This window comes from Strigops habroptila, chromosome 8, assembly GCF_004027225.2.
Source record: "Strigops habroptila isolate Jane chromosome 8, bStrHab1.2.pri, whole genome shotgun sequence".
Classification (NCBI taxonomy): Eukaryota; Metazoa; Chordata; class Aves; order Psittaciformes; family Psittacidae; genus Strigops; species Strigops habroptila.
This window is the reverse complement of record NC_044284.2, coordinates 35,763,797-35,774,218: the sequence shown is the minus strand read 5'-3', so window position 1 is coordinate 35,774,218 and position 10,422 is coordinate 35,763,797.

The window sequence follows — 10,422 nt, the reverse complement described above, 5'->3', positions numbered from 1 at the left end:
CAGAGCTTGGGGAAGCTGCAGGGTCTGTCTGTGGCTTGGTTGGGTGGGCAGCTCCCCCCGCACCTACTGTGTCCAGCATCAACAGTGGCTTAGACACATGTAGCATTTTTGGGTGTCACTGCCCCAAGCCTTCAGTGACTCCAAACCCATGCAGAGTAGGAGATGCTTGACTTACACTGCATGCGTGGGGTGGGGGCTGCAGCCTGGCCTCAGTACTCATTTCCATCAGGCTGAGACCAAAACAAACTCATCACATGTGGGCACAGCAGAGATGAAGTCGAGACTAAGGGGGGCTGGGAGTCACAATTTCTGGTCCATCCCCTTCTCAGCTCCATTCACCTTCGTCCCCACACCCCCTGCCAGTCTGCCCCACGCATGTGGGTCGCTCTCAACCATCCCACCAGCTCCCCCTGGGGAGCTGCCATAGGGCAGGCTGGGAGGCTCAGGGCCGCCCAGGAGCCACCCTGGCCCCACGGCTCCTCTGAACCGGCCCGACCTGCCGAGGAGGCCAGACATGCTGGGAGACCCAGGCTTCCTGGCTCGGCGGGTCCCCTCCCTCCGCACCGCCAGCCTTTCCCCAGGAAGGGCCCCATTCCAAGAAGTGCCCAGCCGCTGCAGCAACGCCCGGGGCTGGGAGGAAGCACTCGGAAGGAGCCATTGCGCCTCTTCAGACAAAGAGCCCGACACAAAGCTGCGTTGTGCCCGGGCTTGCCGAGTTCTCCCTGCCTGCTGGAGCACGGCTTTGTCCCAGGAGAGGCCGGGGCATGCACGGGCACGAGCGTGTCCCGGTGCCCGGCGGCGCCCGCTCAACGGCTGCGCCGCCACGATGCGCCGGTGCTGGGCCCGCAGCCCGCCCTTCCCCAGCGGGACGGGCCCGCGGGCATCACGGGGATGCAGTGCTGGGCACAGGAACGGCGGTGCCAGCCGGGCCGTGGTGCGGGAGCGACAGCGGCTGCCACATCCTGCTCCCGGCGGCGCTCGCCCTGTGTGACACCAACCAGCCGGACACCCATCCTTCTCCCTTAGGGGGCCAAGGGACGTGCCCAGAGATGGGGCTGTGGGTGGGGCACTTCGCCAACACCGGCTGGGGCAATGGAGCCCGGCCGATCAATCACGGCCCGCCCCCTCCGCGAGGCGCCTGGCCCCAGTCCCGACACCCCCACCGACCCCCAGTTCGCCACCACATCCCTCACTCGGGGCTGTCCCGCGCGGGGGCTCACCCCCCCCGCCACGGGTCTGCGTGCTGCGGTGGCGCGACCCGCGCGGGACCGCGTCTCGGGAGGGGCAGTGCCGTACCGACGAGGGGCGGGTGAAGCACCGGGGAGGCCGCTCCGCACGACACCCCGCTGCCCTCCGTGTTTTCCCTGCAGCCTTTTGTGTGCGCAGCGGCGTGCGGGGGGAGGGCGTGCGGGGGGAGGGCGCCCGGCCTTCCTTCCTCCTCCTCCTCCTCCTTCCCCCGCCGATCCCCGCCTCCCCCGGCCGCCATTTCGCAGCGCCGGCCTCGCCCGCGCCCTCTCCACATCATGGAGGACCAGCGGCGGCAGGAACAAAGGGCCCGCACTCGCACCGTGCCCCGCGAACGGGAGACGCGTGTCTTCTCCCGGTCCCTTCCCGCGCCACCGCCACCCCCCGCCGTGTCCGAGCTGTGTCTGAGAGGTGTTATTTCAGACCTGGCTCGCACACACGTGTGATGAGTTTGTCCCGGCCTCTGCCTGGTGGAAGCAACACTGGGGCCGTGCCTTCCTCCCGCCGGCTCTCCCATCGCGCCCTCGCGTCTCATCCTGCCCCGGCACCGCAGCCCAGCACAGGGCACTGCCCCAGCGCCATGGTGGTCCCTAAGGGACGTGGCATGTGTGCGAGGGAGGCACGGAGACGTGCTGCGTATGCATAGGAGAGGGGTGCACGGGTGATGTGTGCACGCGTGACCATGTGCGCACGTGACTTGGGCTCTCGTGTGACAGTTTGTGCACACAGAGAAGCGCGTGTGCATGTCGGTGTGCGGGTGTGTGTTGACGTGACAGCCAGCACACGTAACCATGTGCTCATGTATGGCAGTGCACATGCATCTGCACACGTGGCAGTCTGCACATGCGACATTTTGCAGACGTGTGCAAAATGACTGAGCACACACTGCGTACATATGACACCGTGTTTGCACATGTGTGATACTGCGTGTACACATTCCACACATGGGACACTGCTGACGTGTGACAGACACATGACAGCCTGCACACATGACACCATGTGTGCTCACATGGCTGAGCCTGCATGTGTTTGCCAGGCTGTGGGGTTGTGACAGCACGAGTGTGTGTGAGTGTGCACATACGTGTGCATGAGCAGTGGAGGGGCTGTACATGGAGTATGTGTGTGAGTGTGCATGTGGGGCATCCCACATTCGGCACCCACGCTGCGTACCCAGTGTGTGCCCCTCGTTTGCTCTCCAGTGTGCGAGTGAGGGCTCAGTGTGAGGACACAGAGGTGGGTGTGCATGTGTGTGTGTGTGTGTGAACACGACACATGCCTCCTTGGGGCAGCAGCCCTGACCCCGAAGTCCCCCCCGCGGTGCTGTCCCGGGGGCAGCCAGAAGGGGCACTGCGCTGGGGGAGCAACCAGTGAGAGGCGCTGTTTTGGAGGACAAACAGAGGGGGGTGCTGTTGGGGGGGGTAACCAGAAGGGGGCGCTGTGCCCCACCCGGAGGGGAAGGCGCACGGGGGAACCGCCCGGGGGGACAGGCTCCGGTTCCCCGCGCAGATCGGGGTACTCCCGTTGCCGTCCCTTCCTGGTGGCAGGAGGGACAGCTCGATCCCACCGTGCTCCCAGTTGCTGATCCCACAGAAACTAGCATCAAAACCGAGGCGGGATGGCAGCCTGCGGGATCCGCAGCCCTGTCCTGCTCCCCGGTGCCGCGGGGAGACAGGGGACAGCCGGGCCGGGCTGGAGGCGGCTGCCGGGCAGTGATAGAGAAGGAAGCGGGCGGCACTGGAGGGCGTGCGAGGCCGGGGAATGACGGGAGGCGGGTGGGATCCTGCTCCCAGCCCCTGCCCAGCCCTCCCCGCCTGCGAGGAACTCATCCTGCCCCCCGAAAGCCTGCTGCAGGCATTGCTGTCGGCTCCTTCGCTCGTCTTCCACCCGCTTTTTATTCCATTCCCCCTTTCAGGTTTATCTTGTCCCGGCAATGACAGCCCTGTCTCTTTTGCCTCCTAGGCCACAGGAGACTTTCCTGGCTCTCCCTGGCTGTTCGCATCACCAAACCCTTAAGCTGGACGCGACCAAAACATCTACACCCCCACAGGGCTTGTATTTTCCCCCTCTCCCTTCCCCCCGTAGCCCCTGGGGAGAAATCAACCCAAGCAGCAGCAGGGCACAGCTCACCTGCAAACAGACTGGGGCCAGAGCCTGGTGCCGTCCTCAGCCGCTGCTTTTACGTGCATGTGCTCCCAGCCCTTGTTGTGCCCCCTCTCCTTTATCCCACAGTGCTCTTGCTGGGTGACAAGCAGGGCTGGTGACCCATGCCTTCATCAGCAGAGGGGCTAAAAAGCCAAGGCAGAGGACATGGTGTGTGCACTGGTGCCACCATGCCCTGGGTGGCTGCCCCATGAGCTGCCCATGGTGAGCAGTACTCCGATCACAGCTCCCATCCCCAGCGCCTTCCAGCCACCAGCATCAAGGCACTTTGCTGGCATTAAATATTCAGTTCCCTTCTCCATCCTCTCCCTGTGAAGAAGTTCAGCATCACAATGAACCCACTGGCCTGCGCGTGCCCTGCTTTGGTGGGATGTGTCTGGGCGGATGCTGCATGTCAGCCTCCTTTAGAAGTGGCTGGGAGCAGAGGAGAGCCACATCCCCCAGCATGCAGCCAAATGATGGCCCTGGGGACCAGGGTCACCTTCCCCCCTGCCAGCTGCTCTCCTGTGCATGCACTTGATGCAACATCGGGTCCAGCCCTCCCTGCATCTCTCTCCCAGGTTTGGCTCTGGCCAGGAGCTGCTCCCTTTTCCCTACCCTCCTTCCCCTCTATCTCTCAAGTACCAGCTGGCCCATTCACTGAGAGGAGTCGCCTGTTGAGCTCATATTAATAACCACCGGGCCCCAAACAAGGTCACACAGTGGGGAGGGGACTTCCTGCACACCGCAGTGGGAGCGGGCTGGGTGGTGGGTGGCTGTCCCCCTGCTGAGATCCGGTGGGATGGCCAGCAGGCCCTGGGAGCAGAGTTAATGGGGGTCTGCAAGGAAAGAAATATTATTTGGGGGATATCAGCTCTGAGTACTAGACAAGCGCTGGGGCTTGGGGTCTCTTCTCTGGGGCAGAGTAGCAGCAAACTCTGACCCAGAACCAAGGCTGGAGAGAGAAACAGGAAAAGAGTGCCCATGGGATGGAGGGAGATGGGGTGTGAGCACCCCCAGCTTTGGGAGCCCAAGCTAACACCACAGGCTGAGAGGGAGGGACTCTGGCCAAGAGCCACAATCCTGATATCCACCAGTGCAACTGGGAGCCCAGGGCATCGGTGCTGAGCAGGGATGGAGGGAGGGTGGTGGGAAGCAGCAGCTGTTGCAGTGGGGCAGGGACCATGTTCTGCTGCCTGGGTGCACAGTGGGGCCAAGGGCGACAACAGCAGCAGGGGTGTTTTTCAGGGAGAAATAAATGTTATAGCTGGAGAAAGAGGAGTGAATTGTGGTTGAGGAGAGGCTGGAAAGCACCATACCAGATCCCACCACCATGGCTGTCTTTAAAGCCCTGGGAGAAAGCACCAGCTTAAGGGGGTCCTTTTCTTTTTGCCTTCAGGTCCATTTTCAAGCTCCCCTGTGTGACCCCAAAGACCAGGAACATGCCATGTGTTGCCAAAATGAATTCCCAAATCCTGCTCATGGGCCCAAACCACACAGGGAACCAGGACACCAGGTCATGGGAATGTCCGCACGGGGTGTGCGGCATAAGCCTGCTTAATGCAAAGCAGAAGTTCCCCATTTGCAGTGAGGACAGGAAACACCCAGGGCAACACCATGCTTGGGGCGGGGGGGGCACAGCTGGGATATTTAGGACCCCTCACGAGGGTGGGAGGACCTGACACAAGACATGGCCAGATGAGCCCAATCCCAGCCTGGCCGCTCCCATGAACAGCGGGAGTAGAGGCGAGCCGCCCCTGCCATTCCTGCAGCGTGGCATCATCGCTGCTGCGCATGATGCCGCTGGAGTAATTGCTGCGGGGCTGGGTGCCAAAGCAGCGCCTGCCGGCAGCCCCCCCAGCAGAGGAGACAACTCAGTCTGGCCCCTCCTGCCTCCACGCAATGGAAGGGGGCACCTGCTCAGCCCAGGAGACCCCCCAGGCTGGGGTGAGGGGAACAAGGCAATGGGGGCATTGGGGCAGCCTTGCAGTGCTCAAAGGCTGCTCCCTTGTGTCCCACTACCCTAATTTCAGGCAGCGGCTTGGCAAAGCCTGAGGGCTTCCCGCTGCAAAGGCCACCGGAGCATTTTAAGAGCGTGTTTTTGCCCAGCTTCCTTCCTGGGAATAACCCACGTCCTGGTGATACTGAGTGTAAAAAAAGCGGCGTTAACGGTCAGCGGCCAAAGCTGGGAGCTGGCAGAGCTGCAGCCTCTCCTCCCGGCCCAGCTCAGCCCATCCTGCTGAGGCTGGGGGGACACAGCCTGACAGAGCCCCATGATGGGCCTGTCCCCACGCTGTTGCAAAACAGGATGCAATAAAACCCCATTTGGAGCCCGTGTGATGGCGGGAAGGGCGGAGGGACGGCTGGCTTGTGCCGGGCAGCTGCTGCATGGTGTGGGCACTGACGTGCCGAGCTGCGGGCTGCACACGTGGCAGCCCTGCCGTGCAGGAAGGTGCAGGCAACACGGCTGCAGCCTGCGGCGTGGAGTGGAGCTTTTGGGGGGCCAAAGCTTGGTACAGATGCCCCATGTCCCTGTGCCTGGCAGCCTTTGCTTGCCCAGAAGTGGGGGGCACAGCCCCAGAGGAGCTACATCCAGGGAAAAGGAGCCTGGCCTCTGCCCATTGCCCTCCCCTGAGCACCAGCTGCAGCCTGAGGACAGAAAGGGACACTTGCCCTGAGTCACCCCCAGGAGTCACACCTCCACAGGGCAACGAGGGAGCGCTGATCCTCCAGACTCAGCATTGCCATACAGCCTGGGAGGGTTTTGTCTTTGCCTGCTCAAGCTAAAGCTCTTCCCACACTGTATTTTAACAATTAAACTACTTTTTAGACTGAATGGAGCTAAGGAAGCATGGCCCGCGGGGCACCACAGGTTACCCAGTTGTTGCACACAGCCTGTGGGCAGCTTCGGCTCTGCCCTGAGCTCTGCTGTCCCTGCTGGCACCCTGCTGCTGAGACAGCATGGAAATGCCAAGTCCAGAGGTGAAGTTTCTGGAAGACGACAGCAGATAAGTCACTGCAACCCCTGGGCTCTCAGCCTGAGCACAGACGGGTGGATTTTGCACTGGGTTTTGGCAGTTGGGGCTTTTTTGGAGGGAAGGTGGAGCAGGAAGCTGCAGCATGACCGCATATGGTGGCAATTTACTGACTCAAAGTTGATGGAGCTTGGCATCCCCCAGCTGCATCGCTACAGTGCATGTGGTGCAGGCTGGGGCTGCCAGGGGTTCGGGAGCCAGACTGTGGCATTGGCACTGGGCTCAGAGCTGGAGTCCCCTTGCCTTGTTCCAGAGCTCGATATGGAGATTTTCTGTATCAGGCTGGGCAGGCGCATGGCCCTCCAGCACTTCTGCCCTGCCAGTGCTTAAAACATATCCAAGGGGATGCAGGAAGAGGACAGGCTCTTGGTGCGGGCAGGGGGAGCTCATGTGGTGGCTGGGGAGCAAGGAGAGACACATTCCCATTCCACACAAAAGAAAACCGGCATTTTCAGGTACCAGCAGATGCCCCTCAGAGAAAAAAAAACATCTTTCTTACACCTATATCGAGCACCTCAGTTCCTCTCCAGCTGTGCAATGAGTGTGCTGGGGCTCAGCCAGGTGAGTGGGCTGGCAGTCATGCCATCGGTCCCCAGGAAGCTCCCACAGCAACACAGCTCAGATGTCAACCCAGATCAAAGCCCTCCCTGCAGGTGGGGTGTTCTGGGTGCCCCATGTGTGGCTTTTCCACTGTCTAATAAGGGGTTGAGCCGCAGAGCAGCCCGCCTCTGTGCTAAAGGAAAGGAAAGCCTCTCTCTCCCTCCCCCCATTGCTCATTTTTGTCAGCCTCGCTAACCTAAGCATGTTTGCAGATCGCCGCCCCTCTGTCCACCAGGATGGAAATGTGGTCAAAGTTTATTAGAAGGGCACGAGCCATACATACACGTGTGTGTGTGTTTGTGTGTATATATAGGCCAAATGTGACAGCATGACCTTTGTTTTCTTAGGAAGCCACGCTGAAAAGCCAGGCCAAGAGGGGAGGAAGCAAACAGGCAGGAAGAGGGAGACCCAGAGCATGTATTTTCAGCTGTGCTCTGCCTCCCTGCAGCACAGGAAAGCAGCAGCAAAGGAGGATACAGGGGCAAATGGCTGCAGCAAAAGCCTGAGCCCAGAGAGTAGCACAGGGGCTCATCCTGTGTATCCCACTTCAGGACAGCAAAACCAGTCACCACATCCCACTGGAGCAGCACTGCCAGTCTGCAGGCAGTGTCACAAAGCCATGCAGTGCCTGGCCTCCATCACCCAAAGGTGCTTTCAGGATTATTACAGGGCAATTCCCCTGCAGAGCACAGCCTGGGGCTGTGCACATGCCAAGCTGCTGGGATCCCCATCTCCCCTGGCACAAAGGCATTTACTCACTGGTGTTCTGTTTGTGCCAGAGGAACCTGCCTGCCAGGGCACTTCCAGCAAGCACAGAGGCAGTGTGTAGCAAGACCTTCAGCTGCCATGACTAATTTTCTTCCCCATGCCAGGCCAGGTTTCAGGCAAGCTTGTCCCCTTCCAACATACCAGGAGCTGCTCCAAGATCTGGGCTCTGCTCCTCTGTGTTAGGCAGGTGACAACCCACATGCTCACCTGTGGCTTGGTCTGCACGGAGGAGAGATGCACTGAACTTGCCACACCAGGGTGGCATGCTTGGTGGTGGCTGTCACTCAGAGCCAGGCCACCATGTCCCTCCTGTGGGATAAGGAAGTGACAGAAACTTGGGTGTGCTCTGCCACAGAAACTGGCCACTCTTGTTCACACACACACTCTTACTCCTTTGTGGCAGGCAAAGTGATGCCTTTTGTACCTGGTACTCTGCCTCCAGCCCAGCCACCATCTCTACATGGAATCACAGTGTCTCCAGTATCAGATTCCCAGGGGAGTGCCACTGCCTGTGCCTATCACTTGGGCCACCATGGTGCAAACAGCAGGGCAGAGTGTGGCAGTGCTGCTGTGATGGACGCTCTGCAAGAGGACTGTCTTGAGACAGCAGAGGGGAACCAGCCCCTGCCCTCCTGGGGGATAGCAGCCCCCCAAACCCACTGCTAATCCCCAGGGACATGCCTCAAGGAAGGAATGAAGGTGACTTTTAGGATACTATACCAGGGCCAAATCCTTGGACATTTCATACTTCAGCCACCAGTGCCCCTTTTCTAGTCTCTCTGTTGCCAAAGAGCTTATCTTCCCATCCACATCCCATGGTAAAGGTCCCCTCCCTCAAGGCCCTGCAGCAGTCCCAAAGACTGTTGTGGAGCCATGTATGGAAGGACGCCAGGAAAAAAGATTTTGCTGAAAACAGACCCACTCTGTCCCAACACCAGCCTCCCAGCCCCTTCCCAAAACTGTATGTCCTGCACATGGTTGCAGCAGCCATAGAGCCAGTGTGGAAACCATGGGGCTGCACCATACATAGGGACCAAGCCTGGGAGCAGAGGGACCCTCAGTGCCCAGCCCTGCTCAGCCACAAGGACAAGCACCAGCTGGTGCCCAGGTACAAGATGCCATGCTGGAAGGAGCTCAGGAAAGGCTCTCAGCAGGCACTGCTACAGCATCTCAGAGCCAGGGAAGCCAACGCTGGTGACACAGATGAGAGAAGAGAAATTCAGACTCACTCTTCTGCCCTCTGACCAATTTCCTGGCTCCTCTCAATTCGTAAACAGCCCCTGAGCTGGCCAGCAGGGCCACTGGGGCCACCAGGCCCCCACGGCTGCTGCAGGCTCCTGTGGTCAGACCCAGGTCTTGCTCATGCAAACAGCCACATCAACAGCTGCCTGCACATGGGGAGGCTTACAAGCATCTGCCCTTGGCCCCCTGCCAGGGCTCATCCCCATCCCAAGTGCCTGCCGCAGAGGAGACTGCAAGCCCTGTGGGGTGCATCACACTGCATGGGTGCTCAGCCATGCTCCAGACAGCAATCAGGGCAGTCGCATCGCTGTAACAACAGTGGTGAGGAGAGGTGGCTCCGTGGGGTGGCTGTGACTAACATCTCCTCCATCCTCTGCTCACGCAAGGCCAGTGGCTTTGGCACAGAAGCACTGCTTTAGCATCCAAGTTCACCGGCAGTTCGCTCAGTAATTTCCCACAGTGCAAAGGTTGAGGCTTCTCATGCTCCCCAGCTGAGCGTGCCGCTTCTCTGTCACTCCTGGGTCCCCATCAGGAACAAAGATCAAACCCAGGTGCAACGGCCGACCACTACCTACCCAACCCTTCTCCTATCTCCCAGCTTCAGCCTGCGCCACCAGCATGTCCCCTCCCAGCCCAGCATGGATGCCAGGGACATGGACCAAAGAGTGACAGCACACGTTCAGTGCCTGTGATGCTGTTGGCTGGCTCCAATCATCACTGCTCAGCTCAGGAGGAAGCTTTCCTGCTTTCAAGGACATGGCACAGCTCTGGGACTGAAGCAGGGCTTTGGCTAAAATGCAAAGGCGGGCTAAACGGGATGCAGGCAGGTCCCACTGCAGCACGGCTGGCTGGGGACAGAGCAGGGCTGGCTGGGGACTCTGCTGCTGCCCAGGGCCACCACTTGTGGCACTACCCGGTGACAAGGCAGCTGAAGGGATATCCCAGGCCAGGTTAGAGCCTCCCCCCAGCTGGTACCTGAGAAGAGACACAGGTGGGCTGCAGGTGTGTTCAGGGCCAAATTTCAAAGGGTTTGGGGGCAGGTCTGCCCATGTCACTGGGAGGAGAGCCTGGAGGTGCACATACAGCACCCGGCCTGGGGCAGCAGCAATAGGCAGCAGTGATCCCACTCCGTCGAGCGACCTCACAATAATAGGCCCCAGGGAGCCACTCTACACTCACCCCATCCCACAAGCAGCCTGATACAAAGCCCTGACACCTGCGGGCAGCATCCCCGGCTCCACCAACAGCCCGATCTCCCCAGCCTGCTCTGCCCCCCCGCACCACCAGCACAACATACACAGCCCCACCTGGTAGACCCTACCGTAACACACCAGCAGGTGCAAAGGAGGGAGGAAGCAACATGGTTAAAGGAAAACAAAACAAACAAACCCCC